The 26633-nt window shown below is 38.9% G+C and overlaps 1 protein-coding gene and 2 non-coding genes across 3 annotated transcripts in view; 2 read left to right on the top strand and 1 right to left on the bottom strand.

The window, feature by feature from the left end:
- The window catches only part of GPD2 (glycerol-3-phosphate dehydrogenase 2), a 193444-nt gene that overhangs the window by 12883 nt on the left and 153928 nt on the right, over positions 1-26633 (top strand). The window lies entirely within an intron of this gene.
- Positions 18554-18625, top strand: TRNAA-CGC (transfer RNA alanine (anticodon CGC)). Its single transcript has one exon. It is a non-coding gene; the product is annotated as a tRNA-Ala (tRNA).
- Positions 18923-18993, bottom strand: TRNAG-GCC (transfer RNA glycine (anticodon GCC)). The gene has a single exon. It is a non-coding gene; the product is annotated as a tRNA-Gly (tRNA).

The following is a 26633-nucleotide window of genomic DNA, read 5'->3' on the forward strand; positions in this document are numbered from 1 at the left end:
TGGCTCTGAATGAGGAAACAACCATCGCAGGGGAACCAGGTAATCTCTGAGGCAACAAGAGAAAGAGAAATGATGTAACTGAGAAACTGAGGGCCAGAGGAGACATAATTCCTGGATCTACAGGGCTGAGGAGGGTAGCCTGAAGTGCAAATAGAAGCAGATTGGAGAATGGAAAGAAGCTTGTGGGGAAAGCAGGCCTGGGGTCCTGTTCCAGGTGAAGCATACCTATGACTCCTAGAATAGTAGTTCTCCACCCTGGTTACTCATCAGAATTACCTGGAGTGCTTCTGAAAAACCCCATTTCCAGACCTTACTCAAGTCCTGCTGAATCAGAATACAGTGTTTTGTGCAGCTGGCCAAGCGTTACCCAGGTTGGAGATTTTGCCGGCCGCAGTGAAAATATTCGTGCATGATAGCAACAGTCCTTTCAACAATGTTCTTAGCAAAATAAAAATTAGCACAACTATTGCTGGGTTTTGACTTTGCATAATTTACTAACATCGCTATCACTAGTTTCCTGACCTTAAAGTGTAACAGAGTAGTTTTGTGCAGATTAAGTGAGACAATGTGCATAATATGCCTGCTATGTAAGAAACGCTCAAATTTTTCTCTTCCTTTGCTGTCAAGTAAGATACTTGGTTTGTAAAGTTTGACAGTTCCTGCTTAAACAATAAAAGTGATTTGCTGTCTTAGATAAGTGCAAAAGCTAGATCTTGTGCCAGGCATCGGGTACTGTTTAAAACAGGACTCGGCTCTATTTTTCTATGATCCTTTCTGTTCTAACCTCTGTGTTTTCGTTTTGCCTCTGGGCTAGTTTCTCAAGGTGGCTGCCAAGATCCACATGGTGAGAGAGAAATGCAGTTCCAGAAGCCAGGGACCAAATTTCAGTCCTAAGGAGAATGGACCATCCCTGAGCCAGTGACTACGGCCGGGGAATGCCATGTATTGACTGGCTCAGGCATGATTAGTCTGTTCCAGAACCAGTGCCGGTGCTGGGGGAAATGAGATCACCCTAATCAATTTAACACACCGGGACCGGTCCCGAAGCTGGAGGTGAAAATACTCGCTGTTGGCTCGCTGCATACAGCAGCCTCCTACACGTACCCTTACTGCCTGCATTAAAGTGGTTTGGGTTAAAATGAAAGAAGCTTCCAGCATTCAATATTATTTATGTTATTAACTTAATCATTTGAAGTACTGCAATGTTGTTACTGAAGATTGAAAAATATAGAAAATTAGAAAGGAGAAAAGGCTCTTATCCCACCAGAGAAGATAACTGTCATTAATTTAGTGTATTTATCATTGTCTTTCTCTCATGTGTATGTATATTATACATTACATACAAAATTGTGAATATAATTTTAAATTGAGTATTAAGCTTATGTATGCATTTCTTGATTATAAGAGAAATATCTAGTCAAGTTTTTAAAATGGGAGAATACAAAAATTTAAAGTAAAAGGAGGGGAGGTTGGAAGGAAGGAATTAAAAAAAAGAAATCTCATTGAAATACCATCTCTATTTTTCAGTATGCTTCAAATATTTGTTTTATATAGTTACAGTAAAGCTATTTATACTTGTGTTTTAAGCATAATTAACAAAGAAGTGCTCATTTGTCTTAGATGGCAGATAATATTTACCACTGGATGGTTTATTAGTCTTTCCCAATTAAAAAAAATGACTCAGGTAATCAATATGAGTTTTAAAGATGTGGAAACTCATAACTCAAACTTCCTAGCAATAAAAATGACCACTATTATGGAAGGGAGGGTAGGGACTTACATATGGTAATTCTCTCAATGTGGCTCACAACTTAGTAAATAGTTTAGCCATTTTTTATTTTAATTTCTTAAGTCAAAGTAGTATATGCACATAATTTTAACAGATAAATATGAACACAGTTCTCTGCTCCACCTCTCCTAATGGACCCACTCCTCCAGTCCATCTTCCCAGAGATAACCACTCAGTTCTTGCTGTGTCTTCTAAACTCTACCATCACGTGTCTTAATGCGTTTAGTGCCATTTATAATTATTGATTTCAAACATTATTACCTCTCAACTCTGGAATATGAGTATTTAGCATTTCCACTCTCCCTCCCATCCTCCAAATATTATCTCACAATTTTTTGTTAAATCAACATAAATTGTATTGTTGTGTCCATATAAATATTATTAATAGATAAATACATAATTTATTTTGATTATACTTCCTTTCTTCTATAATTTTGCCTCTCAGAATTCATTATTGTCTGATTTGGTGGTTGTTATTATAAGTTTACATTCTATACACCTAACAGTATTTACCTTCCCAATTTAAAAAAATTAAAACTATCCCACTGAAGTGAAAAATATATGAATAGAGTCAAACATACCAAGTTTCTCTTGCTTGCTTGCCTGCTTTTTTTTGTGCTGTCACCTCACCCATTCTGTCCTCCTGTTCCAGGGACACAGACTGACTGATTTCTGGGTCCTCTGCATAGTTGTCGTCCTGGGATTCCCCTCACCACTCTGTGCTGACTGTTTTCCAAACTAAAGACTTTTCCTCTTTCAGGGTACTCCCTCATTTTAGTAGAGCAGATCATGCATTGGAAGGCCATTTTTTGAGAACTTGCTTGTCTAGTAAATTTTTATTCACTCGAGTTTGGGTAGGTAGATAATTCAAGGCTAAACATTTTCTCTTAGAGCAGTAAAGGCATTTCTCCACTCTTCTGGCACCCTGGGCTTACTGTTACCCTTCCTTGAGTGTGGTCTCCACTTTCTCCCTGGGAGCTCCTACCTGTCACAGGTGTTCTGAAATCTTCTCATGAGCTTTGATATCTGTCTCTTTTCATTCACTGTACCAGGAACTCTGCAGAAACGGTATTTTCTTATATTATTTCTTTGATCAATTCTTTTTATCAATTTGCCCTTCTCTTTCTCTCTCGCTCTTTCTTTTTTTCTCAAATTCTTACTCTTCTAATTTGGATCTCCTTTGTTGGCATGCTTGATTTTCTAATTTTTCTCTCCTGTAGCTCATCTTTTTGCCTTTTAAGCTGTTTTGTCTGGATGATTTCCTCAACTTTATGTTCTAAACACTATTAATTTAAAACATTTCTGCTGACATATTTTATAATTTCTCTGAACTTTTATTCATTTCTTTCTTCCCCTCCACTTCTTTTTCTTCAATAACACTCTCTTCTTGATTCATGGATACAATATGTCACTTAGCTTTCTGATTATATTAATTATACATTTTAAACAGTTTTCCTGTCCTCCACATTCTGTTTCTTCTGCATTCAAGTTTATCTTTTTAAAAAAATAATTATTTCTATTTTATTGAGGGAAGGGTATAGCTCAGTGATAGCATGCACGAGGTCCTGGGTTCAACCCTCAGTACCTCCATTAAAAATAAATAAACCTAATTACCTCCCCTACAAAAATAAAACAAAAAATAAAAACATTAAAAAGTTATTATTTATCCTTTATATTTTGGATATTGCATTCACGTTCCTGGGGGTAGTGGGCTGTCTGTTCAGATTCAAGATGGAAGCTCTGTATGCTAATTGGAGGCACTAAGCATGTGTATGCAAGGGGGAGGTGATGTGAAGAGAGAGGGATGTTTGCAGATTTAAGGCTTCTTCTGCAAGGGGAAAGGAGGGGAACCTAGCTGTCCAAATGTCACTACTTGTTGGCCTTTTATTTGGGCTAGACCTTTTGTATTAGTTTTCTATGACTGCTCTAGTAAATTGTCACAAACATGACGACAAACCAGCACAAATTTATCTTATAGTTCTGTAGTTCAGAATTTCAAAACAGGTCTCTGGGGCTAAAACCAGGTGTGGGCCAAGCTGTGTTTCTTTCTAGAGGGTCTACAGAATTGGTTTTCTTGCCTTTTCCACTTTCTAGTGGCTGACTATGTTTCTTTGCTCATGGCCCCCTTCCATTTTCAAAACCACCAGTGGCTGATCAAGTCTTTCTCCTATCTTATAACTCTGACCCTGACTTTTACTCTTCTGCCTCCCTCTTCCACATTTAAAAGACCTCTGACTACTTTGGGCCATTCATATAACCCCAGATAATCTTCTTACTTTAAGGTCAGCTGGTTAGCAACCTTAATTCCATCTGCAACCTCCATTCCACCAGCCATGAAGTATAATGTATTCACAGGTTGGGGGATTAGGATATGGCCATTTTTTGGGGGGGTCACTATTCTGCCTCCTACACATTTTAATGTCCTGTCTGATGATCTCTTCTAGGAGCAGGGAAGAGAGCTGAGATGTCTTTATATTTTATAGGAATTTCATATATTCCCCTGTTTTCTGCAAGGGTTCACTTCCCAATCTCTGGTGACTGATTGCGGGTTCCCTATAGTTTAATTTATCTGGAAAATGAATCTCTGGCTTTTGTCAAATATAGAAATAAATCCGTCCGTAAGCCAGAAACCTGCCTAGGAGGGTGATAGCTCCCCAGCTGGGGAGAGGGGGTCATGCTATGTGGGTGGCTGTGTAGCTGGGTCATGAGCCATGCGGATGTGAGAGGCTGATGGCTGACTTTTCCACTTTCAATTCCAGCCACGGCTCCCACCCTTTTAGATATCTGATGTATTCCTAAGCCTATGCAGGATTCATCCATCTGCTTTCCTTCTTCCCACTTTGTTGACCTCCTCTTTTCACTAATTTCTTCTCACATTATTTTTCCTCCTGTGAGTTTTTACCTCATTTTATTCCTTTGTTTTTATTTTAGTGATATTTTTGGAAGAATCAGAGATAAACAAATATAATCATTAACCAGAAGTTGTTTATCATTTTTAAACAAGTGATAAAACTAGAGAACAACAGATATTATTTTAGGTTGGCAGTAAATATGGAGAAAGGTTCATTATAAATTGAGAGGTACAGATTTGCAAATAAACATTCATGTTCAGGTAATTGGAAAAGAGAAAGGGAAGAAAAAAAAAAACAGGAAAGAACATATTAGGGAAGCACTGAAGATTAAGATTGTTCCAAAATTGCAGAATTCATCTGATACCACGTTTTCAGCTGGATTAATGAAAGAAGTCCACACTAACTGAGGAAAACTATGCAAGATTTTTCCTATCACTACTTTTGCATTTTTGAACTCTTAATTATGAATCATGTCTGAGTTCTCCAGATTATAACTGCAAGACACAATATTTTCTGAGACAACACATCCCTAAGAATCTCTTCTTTTTCCCTCATGCCTGAAAGACAGCTTGTCCAAGTGGAAATATTTTTAGTTATTTTTTTCTTTAGAACTCTTCAGATGTTTCTACATTGTCTTGGGAAGGTGTTGTTGTACAGGTGTAAGATGGCTTTTGTTCCTTTCTAGACAGCCTACCTAGTTGCTTTTGAGACTTTTTTTTTTAGTTCTAAAAATCCTAAATGTGGACAAATTTGGGTTATATACTATTGATAACTTAAAAATAATAAACAGTGAATGTTACTTTAACATACATATTGACACATTTCTGAGATTAGGGTGAAATATAGAACAATGGAAGGGTTCATTGAATCAAGTACAGATGGTCCGGCTTAATGATCTTCAGTGCTAATTAAAAGCTGTCTTAATTTTTAAATCAGATTTTCCATGGATTCACAAGTGGGATTATAAATTAAAGTGAGATTAGGAATTTTCAGTAAAAAGCTGAATCACTTAATTATCTGAAAAGTTCTTACTTTAAAATCTGTGTAAATCTATATAACTACTTCCACCCTCCTTATTTCAGAATGTCAAAGCCGTAAAGGCTTTTGTTTACCCTCTCTATAGGAGCTGACATATATGTTGCACTTTAGCTTTTATTACAGAGTGGACATTGTTACAATCCGACTTGGTCCTATTATAGGCAAAAAATGGTTTCAGCTGATTTAATCATCATTTCAATTTTTCATGGGTTTTTTGTTTTGGTTTGTTTGTTTTTTGGCTTGGGGTTTTTTTGCACTTTGGAGACGTCATCTATTCAAATTATAAGCACTGTTTTGTTTCTTTCTAATCCAATTGCCTCAGAGTGTCAATTTTATGGGCTATATAGGCCTTAAAGGTAGGGTCAGGTGTCATTCATTTCTATATTTGCAGGGCCAAGTACAAGAATTAGCCTGAAAGGTGTGGAGTGCGGGTGAAGTGTGGGTTGTGTGCATTTATACTTGAGCGGACATTTAAGCCAGGAATCACAACGGCCTTCCTCCTATCGCTGTATAGTCCTTTGGGCCTCCCAGAGCAGATACCCTGTGCCCTCTGGCTTTAGTTGTGAACTTCCTATTTGGAGGCATGGACTGTGGTTGAACATACACAGGATGTTTGCCTTTGGGGGTGTCCACTGCCCAGGCCACCCATGGTACTGCCGATGGCATGTTTGATGACATCTTGAGAGGCTGAGTGGAGGACTAGGATACCTGTTGTAAAGCTAGAGTACAGTTGAACAAACAGCCCAATATAACACAAGTGCTGAAGGAGATGAGAAAGAAATGCAGGTCCTGAAACCTGCGCAGGAAGGTGGGGTTTACCTTGATGACAGGGCTAGAGAATGACAGGAGAGAGAAAACAAAGAATTGCTGAATTTCTGGGCACAGAGCATAAGGAATTTGAATTCATTTATCTCAAATGAGTCTCCACCATTATTTAAGCATTGAATTTTTAGGAACATCACTATTATCTTCATATCCACAGGCATATATACCTATAAGTATACTGCACTATATTTTCCCATTGAAGAGTTACATCTCTTTAATCTCCATTCTCCAGTGGTGAATTCTTAAATCATGATCTCTGACCATTCCTTTAGTGAACAAGGGAAGTCTTGTGAATAACTTGAGTATTTCAACAATGGTCAAGTAAGCTTGCAGGCAGAAACTTCTACCTAATGGCTGGATCATTGCCTTTACCTAACCAAAACAAGGTAAATCAAGAATTATCCTAAATCACACTCTAAAAATTTGTTTTAGCTTCTGGCCTTTCCACACATCTGTGAGAGATCTGGTTTATGTATGACCTTCCTGACAGGTGGAAGCAAGCAACCCTCCTGCTCTCTCTCACATTGCTCCCCTGCAGACTTCTCCAGTCTTTTCTGGTGCCTTTGTTATGGAAGAATTCCAGGATCATAATGACTCAGATTAGTCAAAATTATTTGGAAAGGGTTTCATTCAGATCCTAACCCGATCCTGAAATTGACATCAAAATGGAATACAATCACAGTAACAGCCATAGAGGAGTCCTTAAATACCGCCTATCAAAGGGTTATTTCTTTATGATGTAAGTTGAAATCCCGGGAAGTAAGTAATATTCTTCAAGGCAATAAATAAATAAAATAAGAAAATGAAGTAAAAATTGAAAGCAAAGAGAAAAAATAAAGAACTTCTCTCAAATTCCTCCCAGAATGATCCTATTTATGTGCCCCAGGGAGATGGTGTGTGTAGCCTCCAAATTCTGTGGTTCCTGTATTCCTGGTAACTGATCTGTAAATTTTATCCTATTTAATTCGGTTATATAGAAATAGCTAACATTTATTACTTCTGTATAGCAGGTGCGACAATTTTAAGTGCTTTGCTCAATCTCCGTTTAGCTTTTCTTACTCGTATTTCGAAACTAAGGCACAGAAAGGATAGCAACAGTCCCAAGGCTGTTCAAGTAGGAAGTAAGAGAACTAAGATTCAGTCCCAGGCAATCTGATTCCATCATCAAAGTGCAGAGTCCCACACAATAATGCCTCTCTCAAATTCTTAATTTGTTACACATATTTATCAAATCCTATGATTTTAAAAAGAGTTTTTTGAGTGGAAAGAGGAAGCAAAGGAGAGCTGTTCAAAAATGTGAGAAGCAAATGTTATCCTGCTGTGTTCATTTCTTAAAAATCTTTCACTGCCCTCATAAGTACAAAGGAATATGTCCCCAGCCATATTCAACACCAAACTGGGTGTTCCAGAAATGGATTTGAACTCAGAATCTATGATGATCATAGAAAGGGACTTGGGAGAACCTAATTTATACATACTGATTTTAGCTAAACACAAAACTCAAATTAATGGTACAGCCTACAAATGCTCACTGAAAGGCTAAATCTTTGGATTTTTATACTATTTGGAAGAGGAGTGGGTTCTGTTAATAGGACAGACTTTGTGCAGCATATGTTAAGAAAAAATTTGGAAGCACTTAAAAAATACAAGTTGGAAGCTCAATCTTGCAAAAAAGGAAAAAAAAATCCTTAAAATATTTTGGAGCTTTTAGAAGAAAGACAATATTAAAATTAGTACGAATATAGAGAAAGGGCTTTATGAGTCGAGTGACTGTTGTTTTTCTAAATGTCAGCATGGAAACCCAAACAGACAGAGGTGAGTTGGGTCCCTGGAAAGACTGACTGGGAAAGCTGAGTGTTAAGTCTGTGACGTGGTTGATGGCAACCAAAAATTGTCAAGTGTGTGATGACAAAGTATTTCCTGGAACTAGGGGCTGCTTCAAGACATGTAAACAAGGATAATGTTATGGGGGCCTATGCTTTAAACCAAGATGTGATCTGTATGTGGCAATAACACCAGCTATTTGATAAATGTTCCCAAAGAGGTCTCTGGAACTTGGAAAGCATTCACAGATAGTTTGAGCTGAGCTTTGTACTGAGTTGACAATCTTAGCGTACAGCAGAGGAAAATAACCAACTATAAAACATAACTTTCTCTCTGCTTTTATGTTGACATCATGGAAAATAAAATTTCAAAACATAACTTGCACTCTGCTTTCGTCTTAATGTCATAATCTTGAAAATGTAATACTTGGCTATTAACAGAGACTAGGACTCTTACTTCATTACAGATTTTAGGGTTTACCCTAAAAAATCATATTTTACCAAGTTCTTAACTTTAATTCAAGAAAACCTCCTTTAGAGGTATGACCACCTACTCCAAGGAAAGTAGGAAAGTGTGTTCTCATTTAAAGTTACCAAACTTTCCTGAGCCTTAGTTTTCTCCTCTATGAAAAGGACAGTTTGATCTAACTCCCCTATAAGAGTTTATGGGGCTTTATTGTTTTAATCCTCATAGTCAAACTCAGATGTTGACATGACCTCCCTAGAATGACTGTCAGTTCCAACAGAAGAGAAGAGAGGCCTTGGGGGAGTGTGTGTATGTGAATCAGACACACCCACACATATATACATACATATGTAGTATATATAATACTCATAAGTGAATATGATGCTCAAGAAACTTACCACACTGTACACTAAATAAGAAAACTGGAAAAGAAACTTACTGGCTTTCCCAATATGCTTCTCCAGAACACTTTTCTTCCCACAGAGTAAGAAAAGCACTTTGCAAAATTCCTGAAACATCAGCCTAAGTAGAGTTGTGACTCCTTCTAAAGCCTTCGGTGTTTCTGGCTCACACTTTACCATTTCTGTTACCGCTTACAGGAACAATGAAGTGTTTTTGTTTAAAAGTCTTTCCCCTCTAATTAAAGCGAGATTGAACTGGGTCAACAATGAAGTTCGAGAAGCTGACAAACTGAAAATGTCAATAAGCTGTTTAAAGACATGCTCTGTCTAAAGATACTAGGAAGTTGCATTGATTCTGCATTCTTAAGAAGAGAAAAAGACCTTTAAATCAAAAAGCAGGACTTAAGAGATGCTGAGAACCTTAGCCTGATCATGAGTCTCTCCCCTTACAAATTCTTTCTGATCCACGGGCTTAGCAGTTTGGCCCTGCAACAATTGCATTCTCTCTCTAATATCCCCAAACCCTTTTGTAAAATGGAGAACATCTGTTTAGCAGAACACCACCAGTGCTTGGAAAGCAGACCCGTCTGATGGCATGCAATGATCTTGCCTTTTATCTATTGTTATACTTGGGGGTGGGGGAGGGGTCTTTATACCTGGACCATGGAGCAGCCTCAACCTCCGTGAAACTTTTGACTAACCCAGTACACCTCAGGTTTGATGGTGATAGTTGCACAATTTTGTGAATATACCAAAAACCAATGAATTGTACGCTGTAAATGGGTGAATTATATCTCAACAAACTTGTTATAAAAATTTTCAGTATGCATAGTATGTATCACACTTGGATACAGGTTTTTGATTCTTAGCCCAAAGGGGTGACTCTCTGCTGAATTCAGGCAACTGTGTTTTCAACAAACATTTCAGGTGACTCCATTGAGATAACTCAAGGTCCACACTTTTAGATAAATCTAAAAGAGGTGATGTATTTCAGTACTTCCTCTAAACAAGAAAAGAAATCCCATGAAAGTTCAGAATAATCAATAAGCAATAAGCAAGTAACATAACCATCCTTCAGAAATCATAAATTTGATTCGATTCTTAATTCCCCATTATGAAGGTGAAAATTACCAGTACTGTAGAGCTGTGATAAAGTTTTACTAGAACTCGGTCAGGAGTCCCCTCAAATAACTTATATGAGCATTTAATAGGCCACAAAAGAATTTCTGGTATATTTTCTTACTGAATCCTCACAAAGACCCTGTTGAGTTGTAGGTGCTATAAAAGCCACCTGTCTTCTACAGATTGGAAGATGAAGATTCAGCCAGGTTAGACGTTTTGCCCCAAACACCTAACTGATACCTGACCAATCTGCTTGAATACCAGGTTTTCTGACTCCTAGTTCAGCACTCTTTTCACTATAAAAATCTGTCTAAAAATGCTTCCTCAGCGTGTACCAGCATGGCCTTCCCCTAACCTTTAGAAGCTATTGTTTGAACACATTTATGAAGTTTCTATTGTTAATGATGCAAGAAACGATACATCTTTTTTTTCTATCTGTATCAGAAAAAGAAAATGCACAATTTAACACATTTATCTCCAATTTCTGTAACAGTTTTGTCTAAAAAACTGGATTAATGTATATCAGCAGTGGGGAGCATATGTGAATATGTGTGTATGTGTGTGTGTGTGTGTTGAGAGAGAGAGAGTAGATATATATTGGGTCTCCATATGTTTGTGGAAAGAAGGATGGAATATTATTCTAATGTGAAATTACGAATGGAATTATTTATTAATTTGTATGTGAACTGTTAAAAGAAATTAACACTTACTGGATAATTGCTGTGCTATAAATCTACTTCTCTCCTGTGGCCTTCCCCCAGCTCCTTCTCCTTTCCTTAAAAACATGCATTGGGCTCACTGCCTGCTCCACCCAGACCCCACCATCTTCCTAAATTGAATTAATGTCCCTGTGAACATCTGAAGCCCTTTGATTCCTTGATCATCTCATTGTTATTAACCACCTCCGCTCTCCTTTAGATATGCATTCCCAGGGCGATGTCATCACCCTGAACTTCCCCATCTTTGAAATATTTATTCCAAAGATCCCACTGACACTGCTCTCTTATTTGACGGCAAGGAATTCTTCAAGCACCTGGTCAACCTGTTCCTTTCTTCCTTTCAGGAAAAGCTTAGATTCTGTCTTCCTCCCTTTGGTCATACCTTTGTCAATTCCCAAACTTCCTGGCCCCATTATCCTTTTGCCAAAGGCACCTTCAGAATTTCTACCCGGGCAATCTGGCATCCCCTTTCTCTGTGTCTCCTGCTGACCAGTGGCTTTCTGCATTCCTCTCTCTAACCTCATCTGGGTCTCAGTGCTGCCTGGAAATCCTTCCAGCTCCTTTAGACTGTTTCCATTTTCATCAACTCTTTAAACACAGTAACTCAGCTTTAAGGCCAAGTGGATGAACTCTTTTCTTTGAAAAAAAAAAAAAAGGTAGAAGTTTTTTTCATGTAAGTGTTTAATTTACTACCTCCAAATCTATAAAATTAACTGTATCTCAGAACCCATCTGTTCACACTTTTCTTTGGCTTCAAGAAAGTAGGTGTGTCTTCCCTAAGGGAGACTCTTAAGGTAGTCTTCACATGTCTTTGTTGCCTCCCTCTCTTTTGACTCCATATTTTCATTCAAACATACTGAATTTTCTTCTACCTTAAAATAAAAGCAAAACAAGAAACCTTTCTTACCCCTAGGCTCTTTTCAATCTACTATTCTTCCATTTAATTGCTCAAGTCAGAAGCTTTGGAATCATTTATTCCTTTCTTTTCCTTTTCCCCCATATCCAATTGATACGAAAGTTCTGCCAAACCCATTTCCTCAATATCTCTTTTATTTTATTCAATTTTCTCCTCGCTCATTTCCAGTGGAAAGTCTCTAAATCAGTGTTGTTCAGTAGAACTATAACATGAGCCACGTGTAAAATTTACAATTTTCTTGTAACCACAAAAAGTAAAAAGAAAGTTAAATTCATTTTAACAAAATATTTATTTAATCTAATATATGAAAATATTACCATTTTAACATGTAGTCATGATTAAAAAAACTATTACTGAGGTATTTTACCTTCTCAATTTGAATTAGCCGTATTTCAATAGACATATGTTGCTAGTGGCTACCATATTGGATAGTGCAGCTCTAGATCATCATTTCTTTGCTAGATGCCAGAGGAAAGCTTCCAGTGGTCTCCTTGGTTTCTGTTGGGACCCACTTCCATATGTTCTATAAACTACAGCCAGAATGCTTTCTCCAAAAATAAAATCTCACATTCTTTTCCGCTGTAGAACTCTGCATGGTTTCTTACAGCTCTGTAAGCTCTTATGATATTTACAAGACCGTGCATGAACTAGACCTTGCCTACATTCCAGCTTCCTCTCTTCTGCTCCATATTCCGCAACACAGCCCCCCTGCCCCCACTAAATATCTTTTGTTTGTTAAAGACACCTTCTTGGCTTCTAGGTCATTGCATATTCTGTTCTCCAATTAGATTGCTTTTCTTCATTTTCTTTATCTCCACTCATCCTCAACAGGCTAACTGCTACTCAAACTTTAAGTCTCTGCAGAAGCCTTCCCTGATCCTCTTGGTTTGGAGTATGTGTTCCTCTCCTGTGCTTGCGTGGAGCTCTTAGTTCCTTCTACCATAGCCTTTATTATACAGTCAATGTTTTCTTTATATTTACTGCTTCTTCCCTTACCCATAAGTACGGTCAGGGCAAGGACAGCACTAACTTTGTCACTTTTTTATCCCCAGCTCCAAGCATAGTGCCTAGCATGTGGTAGGTGATCAATAGATGTTCACTGAGTAAATGAATGAGCAAATGAATAAATGTGATCCTCATTAAGACCAGAAAAGGAAAAAAAAAAAAGAAGAAGAAGCAGCTTTCCTATTTGCAAATTCTCCTGTGATTTAAAGGTAGTTAGTTGTGTTTATTGTCCTTTCTTGATTCCTTGGATCTCACTCATTTCCAAAAGAATTTGCTTCAGAGGAGATAGTTTCTTTAAGGTTTATATTGAAAGGTAAAGAGCATGAAATAGCTCTTTGACTGGAAGAGAGACAGGAAAACTTCCCAGAAAGAATGACTGTGAACTGCTTGCCATGTATTAGAAGGATTAACATTTGATTTTGTAGTGAAATAGCTGCTACTAATGTTAACCAATGACTTCCATGTCACTAAATCTAAGGGACATTTTAAATCTTTGAAACTTTACCTGATATCTCATCTGCCAATATTTTTCAATTTATCTTCCTATTGAAACATTCTTTTCCAGTTGGGATCCCTGAAATCTTATGCTGGCTTTCCTTCTGTCTCCTTGGCTGTTCCTTTTCATTCTCATTTCTCATCTTTAAATGTTAGTGTTTCTCAAAGCTAGACCTCTTGTCTCATTCTCTACTCTCTCCCTAAATGGTCTCATCCAGTCCATGACTATTTTTAAAATATATATTGCAATACCAAACCTCTCTTCTTGTCTCCAAATTTATCATCTAAGCATCTACTTAAGATCTCCCTTTGGAGAGATGAATGCACCCCAAATCGAACAGAATAAAAATGGAATTGATGACCACCTACAAATCTCTCTCAACATAGCCCTAAGTCAATCAATAGTTAATTTAATATCAGAGATGTTTTACATTAACAAATATGTACAGAGTTATTAACATATATGTATTATATGTTACACATTGTTACTGTATATAGGCAAATATTTAGATCTGTATTTGCAGAGCTGTGGAATGTTTTCCGAAGTTCCACACAACATTTACCTGAATGCTATTCACCCCCTATCCTTGTAACAGTTATTGGAAACAGTAGTTTCACAATCTATGTAACAACTATTTGCTCCTTTCTACATTCACAGGAAATCATTGCCTTTCATTCTCCACTTTTTCTCTTCTATGTGTCATCTTTTTTTTTCTTTTTCCGATCAGTTATGCAATTTGTATGTGTAACTTTTCACTGTCACATTAATCCCATTTCATTGTTAACACATTCCATTCCCTTATACCCCCCTCTTTTAAAACTTTATTGAGGTATAATTTACGTATCATAAAACTCACCCATTTTAACTATCAAATTAAGTAATTTTTGGAAGTTTTACTGAGTTGTGCAACCATCACTATAATCCAGTTTTAGAACATCTTTTAGAATATCTTCATCACTTCAATGGAATCCTTTATGTCCATTTACCCTTAAACACCCTTTTTACCAATTTCCTACTTGAAACTGTAAAGCCAGGATGTATTATATGCCTCAGTAGAACTCAGTGAGTGCTTGGTTCTATGGGGAATTCATGTAGAATAAAATACAATATCTAATCTCAAGGGAGTTAGCTAGTTGGTAAAATCAGACCTCAGTCAGAGACTGCCACGAGAAAATCTATATCCTATTTCCAGTTTTTGTGAATGGGCCAATACTGTAAGACTACAGAAACTCATTGAGCAGATAACCTAAATTCAGAAAAATCTTTCATACTCGATACAGATAGATTTTTTTTTCTCCTTGCAGTCTTAAAACATCTTTCTTAAACTGACCATTGATAGTTTCCAGAAGTATGGGTTTTTTGTAACATCTTTTTTCTCTTAAATGTCATCTTAAATATGTACCTCCTTCTGTTTCCATCTATTTGTAACCAGAATCTAAATTATAGAATTTGCATCTTTCCAAGTAGAATCTAACACTGTTCAATAAATACTTCTAATTCTAAATGCAAATTATGATCACTATAATTTTTCACTTTGGGGTACTTATTGAAAAGAGTAATGTTTATTAACTTTCTCTGAATTAAATGTAACCAGTAGCTTTTTTGGCCCTCAGGTTGTTATTAATGATAATTAACTGTGGTGATGGAGAATTACTAATAGTTATGACCCTGAGGAGCAAAATAATGTATTTCAAAGAGCTGTCTGTTCCTTTAGGTGTTGAATAAAGCAATTCAGTCCTTTTTCATCCAGGAAGCTACAAGCACAGGGCATTCCCAGGTGCCAAATGCTGATTACTCCTCTCCCACTTCTTCCTAGTCTCATCTTGAGCCCTTCTAATGGCCAGCAAATCAGCAGGGACAGCTCACTGCAGGAACCCACTCATGTAATGTGGGATGCAGTAGAGGAGAGAGGATAGATGAGGATAAGAAATGCTTGTTTTTAGCACTTGAACACCTGCCTCCAGTGAACACCAGCTTGATTTGACATGAAGGTAAATAGGGAGAAGTTTGAATGAGTTAGCTTCTTTTATCCTGTAGCAATGCCAGCTTCCCAATGAAGGGGTTGGGGATCAGGGCCCTGCATTCTCTATGGTCAGAATTATGGCTGACTTGGCTGCTCATTCAACTGGGTGAAGAACTTGAGAAAGTATGTGCTTGAACACTATGGTCCTCTGCCTTGGCTGCATATTAGTGTCACCTAGGAAGCCTTTTAAAATTCTTATGCCTGGACCATCCTCAGACCAATTAAATCAGTATATTTGGGGATGGGATTCAAGTATCAGTATTTCTCGTTACAGTTTGCCAGGTGCTTCCAGTGTGCAGCCAAAGTTTGAGAACAACTGGATTGCTAATAGACATCTTTTGGGTTTTTCCCCCAATTTTATCAAGATATAATTAACACATAATATTGTATTAGTTTAAGGTGCACAAAATGATTTGATATATGTATACTTTGTGAAATGATGAGCATAATAAGGTTAGTTAACAGCCATCACCAGACATCCTTTGTTGTTATGCAAATAGCCCTCAAGCCATGGCTCTCAGGCTTAGCTGCACACTGGAATAGCCTAGGAGTTAAAAAAAAATACTGATGCCTAGCAATTCTGATTTAATTGGTTTAGAAGTAAGCTCAAACAGGCATCAGCATTTTTCAAAGGTTCTGTCAGTAATTTGAATGTGCTTGAACTGGGAGAAGACATCTTAACTCATCAAACAGCTTTGAGGGAAAGGTGCTCTATAACCTAGACAGAGGGCCAAGAGCTGAAGCAAGAGTGTGAAAGGCAATGTGGGAGCAGTGCCAGAGATAAACATCACCTGCCTCAAAGTGGGGGCAGAAGGTAAATCGTTGTGAATGGGATTTGTGTGTGTGTGCACAATGGGTGTGACAGGGAGAGGCTGAGAATAGGGGAAATTTGTCCCCAACCAAGTCAGTTGTGGGGAGGGTGGAATATAGAACTGAATTTTTTGATACTCCATAATTTTGGACATTTGGTCAGCCTCTCTTCATCTGCAGGCAGACCTGGGGCATTTTTTTTGCATACAGAATAGATGGGATCCAAGAAGTATTCCCTGATCCAAAAGCATGCCTTCTCTTTCACCTTCCCCTTCAGCCACAGTGGCTGAAAGAGCCAGCGGAGTTACAGTCTTTCTCTTGGATTAAGCCAGACCAGTAAACCAATTTCACATCCTCTGTTGGCTTTAGAGCTTGGCTTCATTTTCTTTATAAAATGCACCAAGTTAGGCCTTGGACTGGTAGAATGTGAGTGAATATTTAAAAGGAGGCTTCTGTAGGCTTATCCCTGAACCTTAAGATTCGCCTGAGAAAGAGCTCCCCAAAATGAAATGCCTCGAGTGATGGAGAAATAAGGCATAATAGGAGGAAGGGATCCTAAAGAGGATGTCAGGGTGAGGTCACCAAAGGCAAACATGCTTCCTGTACAATTAACTGAATACTATAGTTGTGATGTGCACTGATGTAAGTCCTGGTTGGTGAAAAATTGCTCTGTCCCTGTTTTCTGACTCAGAGTCAACTGAAGATGTTCATGTTCTAGTGCCTCCAGATGGGATGGAAGGCAGGAGTTGCTTTGGAAATGTTTTGGTTTGGAGCAGAGCTCCTTAATGACTGTCTACTGACGTGGCCTTTTTTCCCCCCTACATTCTGTATTATAGTTGTATTAGATCAGTATGTGCTTGCTCTTGTTAAAAACAAAATCTGATTATGAGCTATTGTTTGTTTAAATTACTGTAAGCAAACACAGTAACTTATTTATTTTTAATTTAGGACTTGATTATGAAACTTGTGGTTTACCAGAGTTATTTTGAAACTTCTGCTTTTCTGCTTTGGCTCTTGGCCTGCTGACTATTACATTTACAAGGGGTGCTCTGCTGTAGCGAGAGCAGTGGAAATTCTGGGCCCTCACCATGTGCCTGTTGGGCCAGTACCACAGGTCGGCTGGAAGCGAAGGTAACGCAGCTCCCCTGACACCAAGTCTCTCCCCTGCTCACTCCCATCAGTCTATCTGAGCCTTCTACCACTCAGCCTCCACTTCTGTGGGGCGGTATCAGTTTAAACTGCACCCAGAGGGACAAACACATTTCATTGTAATGCCAGTTAGCTCATCATATTGCCGAGCACTCAAACAACTGCAGAGAGGCAATTTCCGAGGAAACAGAGCTTGGGGGTACATTTCTTTTATTTGGGGCTAGGAGTACGATTAGTGTGGTTCAGGAGGGTTCAGAGGACAATAGAAGGTGTTAAATGACTTACATTACTGTCATAACGTATCAGTCAGAGACGTCCAAGGTGTAAATATCTGACGGAGAGAAAAATGCATCTTTAGCAGGTAGGTTACCTTGACCCGAGTTTATCAACATTTATATATGATTAAGCTACAAAGAGGTAGCGGTGTTATTTTTTTTTTCTTTCATTTTGGGCCTCTTGAGAAAGAGCATATAGCAAATCATTTTCATCTCCAAAAGTTGGTTGTAACCCCTATAAAACCCAGTGAACAAATCGTTTTCCTGGGATGTGGGTTTATTTCGGTGAGGGGTGGGGTGGTGGTGTACAGGTAAATCCGGAAAGTTTTCGAGTGATCACAGAACGTCCCCCACTGCTGTGCTTTAGGAACAGGCCCCCTTTAGCACCAGGGCAATGCTCGCGGCGCGCACCGCGTGCTGGCCGCTGGGTAGGTAGTTGAGGTTCCCCTGGGCAGCAAAGCCGCGGGCTGGAACCCCCCCCCTCCCAGCCCCGCGGCGATCTCCCAGTTCTGCGGCGCCTGCGCGGTAAGGCCCCCGGAGAAGCACGACGCGGGCGGGCTCTCTGCGCGCCGAAGTCCCGCCCCATTAGCAGGGCGGGATTCCGGAGCCCTCCTTCCCCGAGATTTAGGCGCCCTGCAGGAGTGTTCGGGAGCTGGTCTTGGTAGTGGCCCATACTACTAGCTTCACGGAGTTCCGATGTACCCTAGAAGCAGTTTAGACCAGGCTGGAAAACGTAGAAACAGGCTGCAGACGCGCTCACCAAGATAGTCTTTGGAGTTATTACGGTGATTGGACTAACGCTAGACTGAACGAATACCTATACCAGAAAAGGCTCTTGCGGCTGGGGGATGTAGCTCAGTGGTAGAGCGCGCGCTTCGCATGTGTGAGGTCCCGGGTTCAATCCCCGGCATCTCCAAAGAGCCGATTCTGCATTTTAAATTCTTATCCCAGAATACTGTATGTCCTATTTATATATTTTGCTCATATACTCTAGGGCGCCTCAAAAGATCTAAAAGGAAGGCCCAAAAAATACGCTGAAGCTCGGGAAAGCAGATGTTTCAATTGCTCGTAGAAAAAGTGAAACGGGAAATTATCCTTGATTCATCTTTCTTCATTTGCATAAGACCGTTTCTCTGTTTTTATTGAACTAGTTTTGGGGACCCGAGACATGCCGGGGGAAAAAAAAGGAAGGTTAATTGAGAAAAACCTACACTGCATTGGCCGGGAATCGAACCCGGGCCTCCCGCGTGGCAGGCGAGAATTCTACCACTGAACCACCAATGCTTACATGAGAAAAAGCTTTCCCTGTCTTACTAAATAGGTATTTCCATGTGCTCAAAGATTCCCATCAGTAAGGATGAGTTTATGTATTCAATATCAGAGGAAGCAATGGATTTTTTAAATTAAATAACTATAAAATATTAGGTTAACAGTTATTTTAAAAATTCGTTATATTACTTTCTATTGTACTTTATTGGGAGAGTCTTTCTCTTGAAGTCGTCGTTGGTGTAGGAGACAAAGGAAAATTTTGTTATGTATACATTGGATTACATTTTTTCGTTGTATATTCAGATATTTACATAATTTAGAACAATCCTGTCCTTTTTACTTGTATTATTTTAGCTATTCAGACAAATACATGAAGAAATTTCTCAGGGATTGGGAGTAAGGTTGAGGGGAACCGCGACACTGATCCAAGTTGTAAGATTATACTGGAACTATGTGATCTGAACAGGGAAATTTGGAGCATTGGTGGGTCTTGAAAAGTGACCTAAATTCTCTAAAATGTCCCTTGTTTCATAGTGAAAGACTCGATCCTGGACCCTTTCTACTCTTAATAGTATGAGTATGATCATTTACCCTTAGTTTCCGTGGAAAGTAGAATTGCAAACAATACACCAAAGATATATGGGAAAGAGAATGTAAAGTGAAGGAAATGCATTCATGGAAATGAATCTAAATATAAGATAGAAGGCTCTGGATTTAAGCATCAGTGACCCTTTATCTCTGAAAGGGAAATTCCCAGCAATTTGCAAGATCTCTGATGGCCAAAAAGAGTTTTGGGGGAAAAATATACGAAAATAACAGTAAACAGTTACTATGTGCTTGGCTAAGTACATTACAGATAGACTCAACCCAGTCAGGTAGGTATTATAATTACCCCCAACTTAACAAATGAGAAAACTGAGGCTCCTAAGGCAAGATTGGAACACAAGTAGTATCATGTTTAATGTTTGATTGCTTAGCCACTGTCCTAATCTGCCTGCAACAGAATAAGTCACTGTGTGGTTGCACCAGAAATACTGCATGGAGCTCAGGAACACTATGTATCAAGAGTGGAGTTAGAGGAAGATCATAACAGACTACTGAAATAATGTAAAGACTTCTACATCAAGATTTATTTTTAAGAACTTCTTAGTGTGTACATACAAAGCAAAATTTGAAGACAAATGTATCACAGAATTATAAAGACATGAAAGATATGAAGCGATTAGGGAATTATGAAATCTACACTACAGTCTTCGTAACCTATGGAAGAACAAGTTCAAATCATTTTACCTCTCAGAATGTCAGTTCCTTAAGACAACTGGAGTAGAGATGAGGTTTTAAAATTGCATTCTGAAGGGCGCTAGCACTCAGAAGTGCCTAAGGGCCACTGGCTAATGGGATGTCTCCTTCCTTGCCCAGTCCCCTCACTTCTCTGGGCCCATCTTTTTTGTTTGTTTGTTTGTTTTGGGTTTTTTAACTTTATTTTTTATTTTTCTGGCCCATTTGTAAACTCTCTATCTATTTGCATTTGTTTGATGGATTACAAGTCTGGAATAAAAAACACTGAAAAGTCCTGAACTAAATGACCTAAGTTCATTTGAACTCTGAAATGTTATATTTCAAAATAAAAAAAGCAATCTTAAAAAAAATTCCTGAGCATAAGAAACACTACCAAAAATTTCAAACATGTGGAAGGAATCAGGTAAGAAGTATGATCTAATGACAGCATTATTAGCGGCCTACCAAAGGCCATTTAATTCTTTTTCTTACTAAAAGTCTGGAGGAGTCTACCTAGTTCTAGGGACAAATGTGGTGCATTAAGCCAGTTATCCCATTTTCTTTTCCAAGGATTGAGCGGGGATGGCTTTGTGATGTTTCTGCCAGTGAGAGGAAAGAATGGTCAGCGAGGGGCTTCTGGGATGAACGGTATGGAAGATCTCTTTTGTCCTGTCTTTCTTGTTTATAACACTGCCACATGAGGCATAATGCTTGGAGCTGCCCCAGCCGTCTTGCTTCTTGAAGGCAGACTGAAGATCACCCAGCAGAAAGAGAAACATTGCACCATCCTGGAATTGTCTCCACCCAGACTTTTGATTAGGAAAGATAATTAAGGATCTTTATAATGTAAGCCCCTTTGAGTTGGGTATTTTCGTTCTATACAGCCAAAAGCATGCAGGGTGTGTGTGTGCGCGCACGCGCGCATTTCCAGCAGTTCGTACATTTTCTAGTGCAAGTCTTCTATTCTGTAGAGAATCAATACCTTGAGATTTGAGTGAGGTTAACTTACCCCTTTATCTTTATTTCTCTGCCACAGTGATAGGTCTAGCCAGATATTTTTTCTTGCCACTGTGCTTAATTGGAGATGGATAAGTGACCATAACAGGGATAAGCAGAGTCCTTACCAGAACTTTCTCATCAGAGCTTAAAACAAAGAGTATACTTTTGCTGGGGTGGGCAAATAGGTTGAACGTATAGCTGGGCTTGTTGGGGCCATCTTGCTTGTTCAAACGAGAGACATATCCATCCCTATATGACATTGAATCCCTAGAGGCAGCCATGCCTAACTAGAACAAATTCTGGATTTTGTGTTTATGTGAGTCAGAAAGTTGTCCTTATACAATAAGTTGTCCTTTATTTTTTAACACAGTCTGGGTAGCATTTATATTGCTTGTATCTGAACAGCACAAATTGAGAAACTGTTTTATCCCGAACTCAGTAAATTTACAGAACTCGTTACCGTAGAATGTGATATAGGATGAAAGTATGAAAGTTAAAGAAAAATTTAAAGACATTCATCAGTGATAGAATTATGAAGAGACAATAAAAACCTTAAGAAAAGTTTGAAGGACCCATCCTAGTTTGTTGGACTAAAATTAATTCTGTAGCAAGGAAGCCACTGAAGATTTTTTTTTAGCAGGAGAGGGATCAAAGCATTTGAAAGGATGATCTGGAAACAGCATGTCAGAGAAGTGGAAGTAAGAGAAACTAAAAGTCGGGGAAATTCACCCAGAAGGTAGTTACTATGGTAGTAGAGAGGCGAAGAGGTCCTGAATCAGGGTGAAGTCTCTAGCATGAGGTTCATGGCAAGACAGGAGAAGGAAGAAAAATGAATTGAGGAATCTAGTTTAAATGACTGGGAGAATGGTGGTGTAATGTAGGGGCGTCAGGAGGAGAAAGGACTAGAAGAGAAGGGTAGAGTAGAATGTTCACTTTGGGAAATACTGACTGAGGTAAGTGGAAGAAGACGCCCCTACTAGGCAGCTGGTGCCTGGAGAAATCAAGGCTCAAGGTAGAGCTGGGAGTCAAGTGCACAGAAGTGAGAAGTCAGAACGTAGACATGGAGAAAATCACAGAGAGAGAAGGGAGCTGAAGGCAGAGCTTTGGGAAGGTCTGTTTTGGGGAGTGGAAGGAGTTGAGCAGTCCAAGGTAGAGAAGCTGGGGGTGTCATGGAATCTGTGGGCACATGGCTCCTTCAGACAGGAAGAACCTCCTCCCTCTTTGCTAATTCCAAGTGACACATTATGACAAATACAGGTATTATTGTGTTTCAGAGATATACTCTGTATTAACCCTGTTCCACATCAGAGATGCTGTGACAGGCAGTGATTTCATTCTTAGTATGGTCAAGCTTTGAAAGATGACAAGATGGTTCACACTAACACGTGCCCCAGTCTGCTGTGCTCCCAGGCTCTGATGAGGCGCTCCCACTGAGGCTGGCAGAGAGGAAGAAAGCAGGCAGTGCCATTTAATGTTACCCAGTCCTGTTTCTTAGGAAACCTGGTCTTTATGACGCCCCCGTGGGACAGGCAGGGGCCTGTAATTTGCATCATAGCACCTTGGAACCGTTGTTCAAGGCACCTGGTCCCTGGTTGGTGTTGCTCACGTGGTGGGAATGGGGCCAGGCTTACATCTGAAGAAAGCAAACCATTAAGAAACAGAAATAGTTCGTATACTACATAGCCACCAAAGCAATGACTTTTTTTTTTTTTTTTGGCTTGTGAGTGATTGTATTGATTTAATACACACAGCTTATTTCTGTCCCAGGTTACAAACTAGCCCTGGGGAAATGGTGGAGCCAGTCATTTGGATTGCCCTTTACTGGCTGGGAATTAAATCATTACTTATTCCATTTTAGAATCACAAGTAGTACCCCAAGGCCTACTTTCCTAAGGATTAAAATCAAGGCATGGAAATGAAGAATCCAGGTGTAATTCTCAGATGCATGCAGATGTTGAGAATGCAGCAATTTTTCCTGAAAAGCTGTCACTGCAAAAATCCTCCTGCCTGTGCTATATGCTCATTCCTAATCCTCCAGCATGTCCAATTAGTCAACACATCTGATTTTCCCCTTCTAAAATGGCATTGAATCTTCCTCTTCTTCTTCATGCCCATCCTTGGGTTACCTGGGAAACCCCTGATTTCCTTTGCTGTCCTGCATGCTGTTTCTAGTTGAATTTTCTCCCTCTGTCTCCTACTCTTTCCCTCTCTCTCTTCTTCCTTCTTCTTTTTCTTTCTTTTTTAATATTTTTTGGTTGTTTTTATTTGGGTTTTGGGGGGGGTGGGTTAGGTAATTAGGTTTCTTAAGTTTTGAACTAGTTTTTGTTTTCACCTTGCACTAGGTCCTAAAAATTATGTAGCCAATCCTGGCTAGATTCCCTAGACTCCCCAGGTCCCATGCCCATTTTCCCTATTGCAGCCACACATTCTTGCTGCTCTCTTGTCGTGCACAAGGCACAGCATGTTCATTGCTCACAAAGATGGCTTTGTTCGGGTTGCTCTCTCCATCCAGAACATTTCCACTTCTCCTCTGTTCATCTCTCAAAAGGTAGTTGCAGCTTTATCTCCCCCAGGAAGCCTTATTCAACTATTCCAACCACCTTGTATTTTCCTTTTTCTGTCCAGCTCCAAAGCACTGCGTCTCATACCCTGTAACTTCCTGTTCTGGTTTGCTCCTCAAATGCCTTTAATAGTAGATGAGTCATTTATTTTCTCTAGGCCTCAGTTTCTTTGGGTATAAAATGAGGGTATTGTTCTACATTGTCACGATTCTTCTCAACACTGATCTGTGAATATTTTACATTGCTTTGAAAGATGATGATTTGAGGTTGTAGAGAAAATATAGTTTGATGAAGTAAAAACACATAGCTGGATTCTAAGAGAGGACATAGCAGAGTGAAAGGGTGATAGATTATAGAGTGATAGATTTCAATGGAGAAGACGTTTTCTTATTACATGTTTTTAAAGTTATCAAAGAAATTCAAGTTAAAAAAGGAGATAGCAGTTTAAACCTGCTAGACTAGACAACGCTAGAAAGCTGCACGATGCCGAGTGTGGGCGGGGACATGGAGACATTTGACCCTGGTGCATTGCTGATGGGCATGTGGACGGGTGCAGCCATTTGGGAGAGCAGCTAGAATCACTCAGCCAAATTATATTTACATGTAAACCGTAGACTAGTATTTCCATTGGGTGTTTATTACAAATAAATTCTTCTGTAGGTCGATAAAAGGACTTGTACTAGGGTATTCATTGCAGTGTCATGTCCTCTGGGCAAGTGGACAGGTGAATGGTGATAGCACACAACATGACTTGTATGCAGCACATAGAAGGAATGGGTTAGAGCAGCCCTGTTGTCATGGAGCAACATGGATGCTCTCAAAAACGTGGTACCTAGTGAGTAATGTAAACTGCAAAATGAGATATGACAACATAACTTATATAAGTTTAAAATTATTTACTCAAAACCATACATGTGTTGCAAGATCACATATAAACAAAAATATGTATGTTAAGTACAGTGTAGAGATGGCTTATGGGGAGGCAAAGCAAATGGAATAGGGATATGGGGATAAAAGTGAATAAATACGTGCAGAAGACAAGAAAGGGGTGTGGGCCAATGTTAATAATGTGCGACGAATAGAAAGTATAAGTAACTCAGCTCTACGCAACGGAGCTCCCCCCAGCTCAAAAAATGATGAAAAGTAAAAAGTAAAGCATATGCATCCATCAGATTGTACATCTGAAATATGTGTAGTTTACTGTACAGGAATCATACCATAATAAAGATGCTTCAAAAGAAAAAGTAAAGCATATGTTATAAAAGTGCAAGAACACAGAAAGACATAAAATCAAAAGTAAAATTTTTCCTCCATTTTGCTCTACCTCCAGGAGACAGTACTCTTCTCTTCCCTATTTCCTGAGTCCAGTTCCTAAAGTTTCAGCCATTAAGAATTTCTTGTTTAACCCATCTCTCTGTATATCCACTGTAGCACAGGTAGATCTGCCTTTGCTATAATAATGGCAGAGTCCTCCATGGTAGAGAGAGAGAGAGAGAGACAAAGCATAATTAATCAATCCTCTATTGATGGACCCCATTTACTAGAGTGCTTCTCATTTTTAAATTGATTTTTGAGAGTATTTGTATATAAACAAACCTCATTTGCATTTTCCTTTTCTGAGCTCCTTCAGTGTTTCCAGTTCCTGACAAAATTTAGCTCTTTTATATTTACAAACAAATTTCTATTTTTGACTGCTACTCATATCTTCCTATTACATTGTATTTGTGGTCAGAGAAGCTTTTATATAGTTGTTTTGTTTGTTTGCATGACTGTGTTTCAGCAGTCCCTAACACAATATTGGATATAAAGCCAGTGTTCAGATATTCTGATTGATACTGGGAATTGCATATGCACAGTAATCTGTCAATATCCATCAATATATATATTAATAATACTCAATTTTCTTTTATAGAAAACCCCAACTGAAGCTTGGAAAGATTTTAAAACAATCTCTCTCTTTCTGTCTCTCTCCCCCATCTCTCTTTTCCTTTTTCATATCCTAGAATGATAGTGCTGAGCATTCCATATTCCAGAATTGCAAAATCACTCCAAAATTATAACAGAATACATGTAACTTTTGGTATAATTTATATATTAGGTGCTATGGATTGAACTGTGTCCCCCCCCAAATTTATCTGTTGAAGTCCTAATCCCTAGTATCTGTGAATGTGACCTTTTTTTGGAAATAGGGTCTTTGGAGATGATTAAGATGAGGTCACACACTGGGCCCTAATCCAATATGACTGGGTCCTACTGAAAGGGGAGCCCTGGACACAGCAATAGACACACCCAGAGGGAGAGCACCATGTGAAGCTGAGGGCAGAGGCAGGACGACACTTCTACAAACCAAGGAATACCAAAGAGTGGCAGCAAACCACCCGGAGCTGGGAGAGAGGCATGAAACAGATCCTCCCTCACAGCCCTCAAATGGACCAGCCCTGCCAACGGCTTGAGCTTGAGCTTCTAACCTCCAGAACTGCGAGGCAGAACACTTCTGTTCAACCCTCACAGTTTCTGGTACTTTGTTGCTGCAGCCCAGAAAACTAAAACATCAGCTTGTCTAACTCAGCAGTTAGCATACTACAGCCTCAAATTTTGGATGTGGCAGAACCCAGGATTTTTGGTTATTAATAACATTAACTTCATTCTTAATATGAATTATTGCCTTGATAATTTAAACTTTTATAATTTATAATTTATAAGGTTTTATAATTTAAGCAACACAAAGCTGACCCAGTGGTAATCTGATACCAGAAAGTCAAGAAACTATTCAACATGAGTCGTTAAGAGAGAGGACTGAATTCCGCAAATAAACTC

The sequence above is a fragment of the Camelus bactrianus genome, chromosome 5 (genome assembly GCF_048773025.1).
Source record: "Camelus bactrianus isolate YW-2024 breed Bactrian camel chromosome 5, ASM4877302v1, whole genome shotgun sequence".
Lineage (NCBI taxonomy): Eukaryota > Metazoa > Chordata > Mammalia > Artiodactyla > Camelidae > Camelus > Camelus bactrianus.